At 36.9% G+C, this 13,880-nt stretch overlaps 1 protein-coding gene across 1 annotated transcript in view; it reads right to left on the reverse strand.

The window, feature by feature from the left end:
• Positions 1 to 13,880, reverse strand: part of EYS (eyes shut homolog) — a 1,685,417-nt gene that overhangs the window by 860,523 nt on the left and 811,014 nt on the right. The window lies entirely within an intron of this gene.

The raw sequence follows: 13,880 nt of genomic DNA on the forward strand, positions 1-13,880 counted from the left end.
TTTTTTTCCAATGAAGAATCTGTACTGTATGGTAGAAAATATGAATATAAAAACTCTGTTATAAATTTTAAACTTTTCTTCTCTAAATGTCATATTTAGTTGGAAACTAAAATAAAACACACGATCTACAACAGATAATTTGAAGACATTATCTTGTGATTTTCTGAATCATTTTAATCCACATTGGTTTAAAAAGCAAAGTTCCTTTTCTGTTTTAGCTTGACCTGAATGGCCTACTTCTGCCATATACTTATAAAATAATTTCCACATAAAGAAATTAATTTTTAATTCATAGGAAAGAGAGTTGTGAGGCATGTATAAATAAGTGCAAATGGATCAGGGATTCTCCTTTAAATGTAGAGCTAAAAATTAGTTATACTATTTGAAACATTTTGAATTTTAAGTAAATACCACATACCTGTTTTCTAACACTAAAGACATTCATAGGTAGCTCTGCTTCACTGTTACAGTATTTGTCCAAGATTGTATCTAATTTGTACAAAGTGTAAATTTTGTTTTAGTTATCCCTTTTTTGTTTATTTCACAGTTATATATTCTGTATGCACTTTCAACTCACACATTAAAGTATTTAAAGCTTAAAGGCCAGTGTTATATAACTACCTTAAAAATCTAACATGTAGAAAACAGTAAAAAGTGAAGCTAGAAGTAATAGAAGAAACAGCAAGAAAAACATATCTATTATCATTCCACACATTCAAGACCAAGAGATTGTCCTTTTCTCCACTCAAGGGTAAGCAGCAAGCCCCAGAAGGACTTCACAGATTAATGACAATGCGCAGGAAACTAGGATAAAAACCAGAATGCCAATATGCTAGATTACAGTGAAAACCTAGCTGTTACACAGCTCATAAATATTTGCATGGTCATGGTCAGCTTTCCCCTCCAGAATCACAATCAGAAGCCATAATTAACTACCTTGAGAAATCATCACCGCAGGATTAAGGACCCTCAAAGTCCCCGTAATCAACAAGTTCTCTCCATGTCACCAGAGCTACCCAAGAATCACAGGTTTCCCTGATGTGCATTAGATCAGAACATGTAAAACTAGTTTCCAAATGCTTAACAATATCAGACTAAGATACTACCAGAAGAATGATCTTGAATACTTGATGTTAACTGATGTATCACTGATTAAAGTTATCTACTTATTAGACAACTTGACACTGCTGATATTTGTCTCTATTATTCTCATGTGTTCTCTAATAGTGTTGACTGTTATATTATTGATGTGTTAATACATTCATCTTCCAGGTGACATTTAAGTCCAGTAACCAGGAAGCCATACTCCCTCTTTCCTATGTTGCATGCCTAGGCTCACATACATCCTCTGCTGCTTTTAGCCTTTAACTCTCAAAGCTGAATTTACTTTCCCAATTTTGAGCTTGATAGAAAACATCCTGTTATATTCCCAAGTACTAGCAACTTTTAAATCATATTTTTTAATGTTCTTCCAAATAGATTTTAATTGTCTGAACTTTCTCTGTCTATACGCACAGGCACATACACATACACATATGCCAACACAATTTGTCTTAGAGAGACTTCCATATTTTCCTTAGTTAAATCCCAAACTTCATGGGAAAGCTCACTACATATTCACTAAACTTATCTCCTCTTCCTCTTGGATTACATGTCTCAGTTACTCTTGTGTCTCTGTGTGATCATGTGACTTACTTCTACCCAAGGAAGGGTGAATGTACCATGTGTGATCCTCCGGCCTCTCCCCTTGTGTGCTGACCTCTGAAAACACATATTAAAGATGGGTAGCCACAGAAAGGAAGTAGCCTAAGTTCCTAAAAGTCTATTTGAAGGAGAATATCTGAAATCAGAAACACTCATTTGGACTTCATGTGAATGGAAAATAAATTTATATTGTATCAGGCTAGCAAAATTTTGGAGGTTATTGTTATAGCATCTAGCATTTTCCTTACTAATACATCAATCTTTGCCTCACCTGGTCTTTCTGATAATATTCTTTGTTAGCTATGAGAAAATTAAATTTAAAAAGCACCTCATAAATGATTGAACATTTCTTTTTCTATATCTGCCTGATTACATTGAAAGATATAGCATTTCAAATATTTAGCTTTGCTTTAATTCAGTAAGCTTTTAATTTTGTATATTTCTTTCTTAACTTGGTGGTTACCATAGTAACTTATTTGGCCAATACATCCTCATTCATTCATTCATCCATTGAATACGTATTGAGTGCCTGCCATTATATGTTTTATTCACTGATATTTATTGAAACTTAATATGTGCCAAGATGATCATCATTTCTACAAAATTTCATGACTTTAAAAAATATATTTTTATTTCTGAATCTATGTTTAAGGAACACAATGCAAATAGGACTTTTTGAGTCAAAGCTTTATGAGAATATGGTCATCCACTTTTTAAAAATTTTATTTTATTTTATTTATTTTTGGCTGCATTGGGTCTTCATTGCTGAGTGCAGGCTTTCTCTAAGTCATGGCTAGTGGGGGTTACTCTTCACTGTGGTGCGCGGGCTTCTCATTGCTGGGGCTTCTCTTGTTGTGGAGCACAGGTTCCAGGCACACAGGCTTCAGTAGCTGTGGCACATGGGCTCAGCAGTTGTGGCTCGCGGCCTGTAGGGCACAGGCTCAGTAGTTGTGGCGCACAGGCTTAGTTGCTCTGCAGCACGTGGGATCTTCCCAGACCAGGGCTCGAACCTGTGTCCCCTGCATTGGCAGGAGGATTCTTAACCACTGTGCCACCAGGGAAGTCCTGGCCATCCACTTTTTAATGGATATTGTGTAGCTCGCTTGTCTTTGCTCAACAAATATTTGTTGGTCAATTTCTAAGTGTCAGTGACTGCTGTAAAGGCTGGGAATGAACTAGTCAACAAGATTAGCAAAGTTTCTCCCATCATATAGCTTGTATTTTAGTAAAGGATTTAGAATTAATTAATAGTAACTAGCAATAATTTGCTTAAAGACAAAATTTTGCGAGATAAATAATAAGGAAAAGCAGGGAGGGCTGTTTTGGACGAGTGGTTAGGGAAGTCTTCTTTGAACAGGGATCTGAATTAAGTAAATATCTGAGGAAAGAGTATTCAAGGCAGAAAGAATGGTAGTACAAAGGCCTCAAGGCAGAAACATGCTTGTGTATTTGAGCAACAGCAAGATGGGCAGTATAGTTAAAGAGAATGAGGGAAGGCCATTGGTGGATGGAAATGAGGTCATCGACATGGCCAGGAGAGATATTGTGCCGGATGATTTGTTTGTTCTTGAATTTGGAATTAATTCTGAGTGTGATGGGCAGCCATTGGAATATTTAATATTTAGAGTAGAAAAATGATATGGTTTGACTTATGAAAAGATTATGTTAATGCTACATAGATAATAGACTCTTAAGAGAGTCTGAAGAGGGGACAGAATGGAAGCTGGGGCATCAGTTGGAAGCTGGCAGTAGCCTTGGTGAGAGACAGAAATAGATTAGCCTGGAGTGAAAGTAGTGGTAGATAGAGTAAGGAGATACTTTCAGGAGATACTTGGGAGACAGAGCCTATGAGATATTTGGTAGATTGATGTCTGGAGTGAGAAGAGAAGGTTAATAAATGATTCCCAGGTTTTTGTTCCTGTTAATGGATGAGTAGAGGTGCCACTTACTAATTTGAAGAATACTGGTGGAGACCAGTTAGGGAATGGAGGTGGATCCAGATTTCTATTTAAATACTTTAAATTTGAGAAGTTTATTAACTATCCAAATATGGAGATAGAGTAGTAAACTGGAAATATGAGTCTTTTTTAAGGCAGAATTACCCTTAAATCATTTCTGTTAATTAAGAAAGTATGATTTAAAAGATACCATAGCCCTTCTCCCTAATTCTCTAGCCGTAAAGCTAGAGAATAGCAGAGTTGGGATTCATATGTAGGCAATGAGGAGCTTGAACCCACACTCACGATCATAATTTTGCCTCTTGTTACAACTTCAACATTTGTTATGAACAGTTCTACCCTATAGCTGATTATTTTAGATAAAAAATTAAAATGTTCTTCTACTCAGCCTGTTTAACAAATGCCACTATCAATTAAATTTAATGATCACCAATAATGTTTTAAGATCTGGGCAAAACAGTATCTCTCACTGAAATGAGTTTACAACCCAGCAGATAATTTTTCATTTTACAGATGGTCACATTTGACAATGGAATATTGTACTTCATCCTTATTTTCTACTTGAAATGATGAGTATGTAATACAGCAAACAACAACAAAGATTCCGGTGGTCGCAATCAGTTTTGTATCAATTTAATTCTGTGGATGAATCTACTTTCATCAGAACAGGTGGGCCAAATTTACTCTTTAAAATTTACTAAAATAATTGAAAGCTTGAATTTGTCCAACCCCATTGAAATATACATTATTAATATGTCATTGTTTATATAGCAAACTGTGTACATAATTTGTGGAGGCTAGTGAAAATAAAAATATAAAGCCCCTTGTTGAGAAATGATTAAATATTCAAGTCAACAACAGCAGAACATTGGACTGTGTGTGTGTGTGTGTGTGTGTGTGTGTGTGTGTGTGTGATGGGGGAAGGGTCTTCTAATGGCAGGGTCTCTCCAACTCACAGGTCACACAGCCATGATGGCAGCCTCCTTATACATACTAATTTTCCCAGACTAGAACATTGGATCTACCCACTTGTAGCTTGGTGCTCTTTGACAATTTTCTCTGGGTAATATTTGCCTTCTTAAAATGAAATATCTTTTAGATAATTAGAAGAAACAATTCAGATCACTGGTGTGCCAAATTCATGGTATGGTTGTTCCTTGTAGAATTATAAAGAATACATCAAGCAGAGGAACCAAGATAAAGTAACCAAGCAAATCAGTCTCTAAGTATAGATTTATTTGCCCCATTGATTACAGTTCTAAGAAACAATAAGCTTTTCCCAGGTTTGTTGAAGTTGAAAGTGAAACTTTCAATTTATGCTAATTGCAACTGTCCTGTTGCATTAGCAAAGATTCACTAAACTTGGTTCTCTTTAAATAATCTCCACTTTTTGGCAAACTTTTGCATCGTTTACAACATTTCCAATTTATAAAAATTTCACTGCATCAATTTACTACTTAAAATTCTCATGCCACAAGTTACAAATCACAGTCCAGTCACAAGACCAATAACCAATAGCTCACATCTAGATAGTATACTTTTCCCATAACTTGTTAATTAGATAAGAGGAGAGGGGATTACAAACTGAAACTTTTTACTATCCTATCTATGGTAGGCAGAATGCTATGTTCTAAGATGGCCCTCAAGCTTTCCTGCCCACCCAACTCTCCCACCCACCAGTGTATGGACCCTGCATAATACATGATGGTTTTGCCCCATGATCAGCCTAGGTGACTTACATGGTACGGTTGACCTTAAGAAAGGGAGATTACATAAGCCTTTTAAAAGCAGAGTTTTCTCTGACTGGTCATAGAGGAGGAAGCCAGGGATTTGAAGTATAACAAGGATTTGAGCCTTGTTGCTGGTTTAAAGACAGAGGGAGCCACGTGGCAAGGCATTCAAGTGGCCTCTAGGAGTTGAGAGCAGCCTCCAGCTGCAGCCAGCCTGGCCACGGAACTGAATGCTGCCATTGGCAGAAATGAGCCTGGAAGTAGATTTTCACCCAATCTTCAGAGGAGAATGTAGCCCAGCTGACACACTGATCTCAGGCTGACTGCTCACCTACAGAACTACAGCTGATAAATGGGGGTTGTCTTAAGCTGCTGAACTTGTAGTAATTTGTTCTGCAGCAATGGAAAACTAATGCATTGTCCCACTAACTTCAACACAGTAAACACCAAGACGTTGGGTCCTCTCCAGTCTTGGAGACCAGGCAGTCGTCATGTTAGGGATGTTGGCACCACCAGCTGGCGGGGTTTGTAATTTTTGTTTGAGTCAGTCCTGGACCTTTGTGCCCTCAGATCCCCTCCTCCCCACTCCGCTTTCAGGCTTTGCTAGGAATCCTGCCCCCTGCAGGCTGTACTTCCTGGGTTCCTCATTAGCTGGCCTCCACCAATGGGAGACACTAGGGTCTCGGGAGAGGGTGAGGGGGGGAGCAAAACGTAGACATCTCTGCCCCCCACATGCCAACGTATGCACATGGTGTCCCAGACTGCATCCTTTCCGCTCCCATGCCTGCATCTTCCAGATGCCCTGTGCGGTGAACACTTCCCCCTTCCATCCTGCAGTGGTTTCATGCCGTGGCTAATCTCCAGTTGCTTTGCTAACTTTTGGTTGGATCCCATCTCGTCCCTCACCTCTGTAACCAGTTCCCTCTATTATAAATGCTAGAGATGGTTTCTGCTTTTTTCTGGTTAAGACACTAATTGATTCAGTGTTGCTGTCTTATAGAGGATACAGGCAGATTTCTGTAGGCAGTTGTCTAACTTGATGGGGAGATGAAAGGTAATGTGGGCGTCAACCTGAAAGCAGGAATGATATTCTGAAGATTGATATAATTCACCCATAGTAATAAAAAATATATATATTAATGATCGGAGATCAAACGTTAAGAATACTTTGGTGTAAACTATGTAATATTGACATAATTTTGTGCTTATACAGTTGGGATAAGTATTTTTATTTCTAGCTTTTCTGGAATTTCCTACATAAAGTCAATATGTAGTGTCCATGCCAATAATCAAAATTGTTAATTATATGACTGTTTGTATGCCAACTTGACTTATATGTCTTTATAAGTAAACTAAATGTGCCTCTAGGCAGCTGGTTATGTTTGTTCCACTTTCCCCTGAAAGCCCAGGCCTAGTACATAGTTACATATTTGGGAGTTAGTAAACATTTGTGGGAAAAAAACTAAGATAACATTTTTTGAAGAGACATTTTTATCTAGCTATTTCCCTGTTTCTTTTTTCCCTTTCTAGACACACATTTTGAGAGATGTATTGGCCAGATCTCTCACACATTCCATTCTTTCTTCCAGCCATTCTAATCCAGCTGTCATGTCATCATGTCACTAAAAATATTCATGTAAATTTCCAGAAATACAACCATGCTGTTCTATTCAAAGCACGGTTTGGGGTATTCATTTTATTCAAATCCTCAACAATATTTAACAGAACCAACCACTATCTTCTGAAACGTTTGGTTTCTCCCATACTTCTTACCTCTCTCCCTACTCCTGTCTCCTCCCTTGGCTTCTTCTCTTCATTCTGGTCTTTAGTTTGGAATTCCTTGGAGCTTTATCTTCAATCTTTTATCCATTTTTTCCTACATTTTCCCCAGAAGCATTTTCATCTATTCAAAAAGCCATAAAGATATCTGTATATTCATGAGTCCCCAAACTATATCTCCACCTCACACCTCTTGCAGTATATTCCTTTATAACCAATGACTTATTTAGCATCACTAGTTAAATACCTCATGGGGACCTAATATTTAACACATACAGTATTACAGTGATGAAATGCTTGTTCTAACACGTTCCTATAACGATCCTCTCTGCTCAGGAAATGCAACACCTTCGCTCGATTGCTCAAGGTATATCTGGTTTCTATCTAACATGTCTACTTAATGCCACGTTTTGCTAATTCTTCTATAGTATATTTTAAATATAGTTTTTTTCTCTCAGTTTGCTTTGCCACAACCATAGGTCAAGCCTATGAAATAATTCATGCAATAATTGCAATGGACTAGCTTCACTCATACTTCTAACCTCCTTCCAGAACCTCTTCACAGAATAGGAAGGATATTTTAATAATCTGAATAAGATCACATCACTGCCCTGTTAAAAAATTTTAAATGTATTTCCACTATATATTTGAAGAAAATCCAAATAATTTTCCATTCTTTTTGACTCACTACGTAATCTGGCTCTGCCTGTTTCTGCTGACCTATCTTCTTCTTTGTTCCCACCGGACCTACTGCGCTCAACTCACAGTGTCTGTTTTCACCACTGCATGTGGGGCAAAGCCTTTTCCTCCTTATGACCCATGCATGTGTCCATACCCATGACAGCATGTCCAACTCTCACTCTTCCCTTGGATGATTTCTTCTCGTGCTCAGGTCTGAAGTGTACCCCCGCTTAGAAAGAACTTCTCTGTCACCTGCATTCTTTTTCTCTCACTGAAACGTTTTCTTTTCTTTCAGAACACTAAGTACAGTTTGAATTTTATTTTCATTTGTCAATTACCTTGATTGCTGTTTCTTTTCTGGTATGCTATAAGCACCACTAGGTAGACGCCTAGGTATGTTCCATTCTGAGCCCTACTCAGCACACTGTTGGTTGGCCGTTAGCCAATGAGGGTTCCTTGAATGAATATATAAACAATACTTAAAAATTGTCTCTATACATTAAATAGTTGACTTTGCAAAATATCAGTATATTTCCACCCACACATTACGTAATTGATGTTTGAAACACAAATGACCCTTCACATGCCATATGTCACAAGAAATGCAAGCAACCAAATATGAGAGTCCAATAGATGCCAGTCTTGACTTACAAGGGGGGTTAAGTTTCCTCTGAGAAATAAGGACCCAAATCATGTGAATAGTCTGTCTTGAGACCAGAGGCGACAGGTGAAAATGTACAGCTGGTACTATTCTACTTTCCCTTTGTGTCTTATACACTTGAGAAAAACAGTTTCTCCTGTTTCCAGGGTCTCTTGTTAAGGAATACTCAACTACTAAACAAAGATGTGCTAGGAAGAATGGATAAATTCTTTGATTTTAAGAACTGGGAAGTTAAATAAGATCAAAGTCACTTAGCAACCTCCCCTACACCACACTTAAGTTGTATGAGGTAATTCCTGGGCTTTGGGTACTGATAAAAATAGAGCCCTGAGTGAGTTTTATGGGTGCTTAGCAAGTCCTAGATGGGGATACAGCTGATGGAAGGACAGTCCCATTGTCTCTTATGCTGGTGGAATGTGTGCCAGGGTTATCTTTTAAAATAAAATCTGACCAGGTCATTCCTCAGCATAGAAAATCATCAGTAGTTTACCACTCTTCCTAGGCAAAAACAAAAATGATTTAGCATAGCACACAAAGCCACTGGCCATTTCTCAAAACTTATTATCATTTCTTACCATTTTTTCACATATGCTAGGCTAATTCTTATTTCACATATGTTGTTTTCCTTTCTGAATCCCACTTCTGCCACATATTCCCACCTTGAACCCAGGTAATCTAGGTACCCAACTTTTTTGGTTCAGTTCAGTATAAGTGTTCTCTCAGTATTCTCTTCTGTGTTCCTCCAGTTTTAAAAAAATACAGTTGACCCTTGAACAACATGGGGGTTAGAGGTACTGACCCTCCACACAGCCAAAAATCTGCTTATAACTTATTGGTTTCTCTGTATCAGAGTTTCTGCATCCTCTGATCCAACCAACTGCAGAGCATGTAGTGCTGTAGAATTTACTATTGGAAAAAAACAAAAACAAAAACCTCTGTGTGTAAGTGGATCCTTGCGTGTATTTTAAACACATGTTGTTCAAGAGTCCACTGTACATCACTACTGTGCTTTCATGAAATATTGTGCAGACCTTAACTCTGTCTATTTCCTATCATATTGTGATTATCGTTTGACATATTTTGAACTCCCAGTAGTATATAGCTTTTTAAGAACCAAAATAGTCCTTAAGTGTCTGGCTCTGTGTGTGAGATATAGGTTAGTAAAGGATGCTCTTGGGGAGATTGTGGTCTTGGGCTAAGTGAGACTGCTTCACATTGGGTTGAAAGAAGAGAGTAATGTTTCTAATGAGTTGGAGACCAAGAGCCTTTGATCTAGTCAACTCAAATTGATTAGAAATGCTGAATTGGAGTCTTAAGAAAAGATCTTCATATTACTTAGTTTTCATTGAAATTCACAGGTGACAAAAAAGCCTGTGGAGTACAATGGGTCTTAATTTGAGAACCACATTTTAATTAATGAAAGAACAATTTGAGAAAAAAGATACACATTTGAAAGTTAATTATACATACAAATTACTCAGAGCAGATACATAAATAATATATTTCTAATACATTTATAATGAAGATATTTAAACATTTTCCCCCTTTTTCTGTACTGGTAAATGTGCCTGTGTACATAAGAAGCATATTTAAAAAAATTTTTTTTGGAGTTATAGAAAGATTGGATTAAAACTGCCTTTGTAATAAATTTGCTCTGAATACTTTTCTACTGTTTTCACATAAATAAAATCCTAAAAGTCCAGATCAATTTTTAGAAATAAAACAATCCATATAACAATTATCTTATTATATTTTGATAGAAGATGCACATAAATGGGGTATCTTCAAATTTTAAGCGAATGGTATTTTATTAACTTTCCACAATGGATGAATTCAGTTATATGCAATTAATTTTCATCTCTGTGATCCTAATCAAAGAGGTGCTAGTTAACTATACTTATTGGGCTGAGTAAGCTGAAGTAGTTTGAATTTTAAAGTTATAAGCTTGTTTGCGGTAGAGCTCATGTTGGAAATACCATTGTATTCAATTTAAATTTAAATAATTTGTACTTGATTTGATATAATTGAACACAGCAATATTGAAAATCTACTCTATCAGCCATCATATCAGAATCATTTAATAACTATCATAATTATTATAAGTGCAAATTATCAGTGTGATTGATGCAATGAAATCTCTGGGTTCCTAATGCCAATAGCCTCCTCTAAATTGTGGCTCCAAATCCCCCCTCCCCACATTGAAATCAAGCATGTTAAAGATTTCTCTGAGGCCACTGTCTATGAATCACCAGTCCTACGATCTGATATCTGATTCAGAGCCCTGAGTATGTACAAGATAAGAGCCACTAAAATATCTCAGAAGTCAAACGCCCTGGACTAACCTACTATTTCAGGGAGAATAGATGAAACTAGCAGATACTATAGACTCACCAGTGTGAACAACCAGGATTCTCCAATGGTCATTTGAGAGCTGGCAAGTAGAAACTTTCCTTACCACCATATGCCTATGCAATTTAGGGTATCTTTCCTCAGTCACAGAGTGTTCAATTATTGTTCATGAGGAAAGACACTCATTTCATGATTCATTTACTAATTCCTGCAATAGAAATAATGTCTTCATTCTCTGAATCCCTACAATCCTCTAATTGTTTACACCTTAGGCCACTCATCTCTTTCTAATTTGTGTTATACTTGTTTCTATTCATGTTTTATCTCTTCTTTACTTGTTTGATTTCCTTAAATCACATCTCAAGTAATTCTGTAAATCAAGTCCTAAAGAAGTACTAAAATATGTGTACTAACTTTTTTTTTTTTTTTGCTGTACGTGAGCCTCTCACTGTTGTGGTCTCTCCCGTTGCGGAGCACAGGCTCCGGACATGCAGGCTCAGCAGCCATGGCTCACGGGTCCAGCCGCTCTGCGGCATGTGGGATCTTCCCAGACCAGGGCACGAACCCGTGTCCCCTGCATTTGCAGGTGGACTCTCAACCACTGCACCACCAGGGAAGCCCATAACTTTTGTTTTTAAATAACACACCCTCACACCCTTCCATGTACATTGCTTATAAATAACTTGCAACCTTCCTCACCTGTTCTCTGTGGGACAGCTTCCACATATCCCAGTCATATCTTTATTTTGACATCTATAGCATCATATATATGTAACTCTATCAAAACATGTTAGCTGATAAATATCATTTATTTATCTTTTTCTTTCATTGGGATGCTCTTCTACACCAACCAAAACAATCACAGTTGTGTGCATGACACACATCAACGATTTATCAAAACACTGATAATTTTACACTTTTCTTTACCTTTAGAACATAAAGGTGAAATCTTCATTTTAAAACATTAAACAGGTTGCCTTCTGAACACTACCAAGCCTATTTTCTATAACATACTTTGGCAAGACATGTTATCTTTCTCTCTGCAATGAGTTAGGCTTACAGGTAGAATGTTTTGAAGCTGAGCTTCAAGTTCTGAGCTTGTGTATACAATCCTCCCTTTACTTAGGAAATGCAAGTGCTAATGACATGAAAACAGTTACACAAAGTAAGACAAAACAAATCAAGCACTATGTTACAAGGATAGCATCTAACACCTAAAATAAACAAATGCTACAAAAAAATATGATGAGCTGAACCACAGTACCACATGGAGGAAGAGGATCAACAGGTCTTATTCTTCCCTGTAGAGCCACTTTTTTCTTAATTTCATTTATTTTTAATTAAGAGGAAAATGCTAAACCAGGTGCATTGAGTATGAATAAAAAAGGACTCCCAGGACATAAGGGAAGCACGAAAATCCTGCTGTTTCTCAGTGGCAATGCCAGAAAGAGCAGGGAAGCAGAGAGATTGGTTTTTATCATCAAAGAAATGCAGTAGATGTGGGTTATCATATTTCCTCCTGCTGCCTAGCCTGCATTTAATTACTTATAGAATCAACTGGCAGATGTAAAATGCACAGTTCTATTTGTTAAAACATAAGAACCATGTGAAATAAGAAATTTTGGTGCAAAAACATAAGAAAATTTTTGTAGGAATGATATGAGTTAAGTCCTTTATAGTGTAGACTGTTTTTAACAAGAGAAATTTGAGCATAGCTCAGAATGAAAAGATCCAGAACTCGAGCTGAATGCAGAATAAAATCTTTCTGACCTAGTGTTTATGAGTATAAGATTTGGATTTAATGGAAAAATGTAATTCTAACAATTTCCAGCTCTGGATAAGTGTTTCAAACTCTGAATCTGTTTCCTCATCTGCATGATAAGGAGAATAATGATTCTTATGTCACGAGTTTGTTTTAAACATTAAATGAGGTACGCATATAAAACATTTAGCCTGCCAAATAGTTAATGTTTCACAAATAATAACTACTTCTCATGGTAGCTTATGGCTCAAATGATATTTTAAATCACTTAACCATTATGGCAGAAAGGAACTTGTGATATATTTAATGTTGTATGGCATTGCACACAATAGCCTCTGGATTGCAAATTTATAGTATGATTAATTAAACCCAAAACATTTATAGTCTCATCCATGTTATTGTTCATTTGGTACACAAAGGCTTATTCAGAATCTATTATGTGGCATCAACTTGGAGAATAGAAGAAAACTAGTTGCACATATTTCTTGTTTGCGTGGAGCTTATTGGAAGGGAGAGAAGCAGAGTAAAGAAGAGAAGAGGGAAGATGAGGGGAAGGGGGAGAGTGTGATCACACACTAAACATATGGCCATGCGAATGATGGATCTGCTGGATTACAGTCTGGCAATTGATATGAAAACAAATTATAAAATGCTGCCTAATTGCTTATGAAAATTCAAAACGGTACTGCACTTTGAAATCCAGTTTGGCAGTTTCTTAGGTAACAATAAATTTTACCATAAGATCCTGCAATTGCCCATTCCCTAGGGTTTATACAAATTAACTGAAAAGTTATGAATGAACTAAAACCTGCATACAGATGTTTGTAACAGGTTTATTCATAATTGCTAAAACTTGCAAGAAACCAAGATGTTCTTCAGCAGGTGAATGGATAAAGTGCGGTACATCCAGGCTATGGAATATTCAGCACTAAAAAGAAATAAGCTATCAAGCCATAAAAAGACATGGAATAAACAAATTCATATTGTTAAGTGAAAGAAGCCAGTCTGAAAAGACTTAGCATGATTCCAACTGTGTGACATTCTGGAAAAAGCAAAATTAAAGAGACAGTAAAAAGATCAGTGATTGCCAGGAGTTAGAGGGGAGGGAAGGATAAACAGGAGGACCACAGAGGATTTTTAGGGCAGTGAAAATACTCTGTATGATAGTGTAATGGTAGATGCATGTCATTATTTATTTGTCAAAACCCATAGAATGCAAACACTGAGAGTGAACCCTAATGTAAACTATGGACCTT

Source organism: Tursiops truncatus, chromosome 12, assembly GCF_011762595.2.
Source record: "Tursiops truncatus isolate mTurTru1 chromosome 12, mTurTru1.mat.Y, whole genome shotgun sequence".
Lineage (NCBI taxonomy): Eukaryota > Metazoa > Chordata > Mammalia > Artiodactyla > Delphinidae > Tursiops > Tursiops truncatus.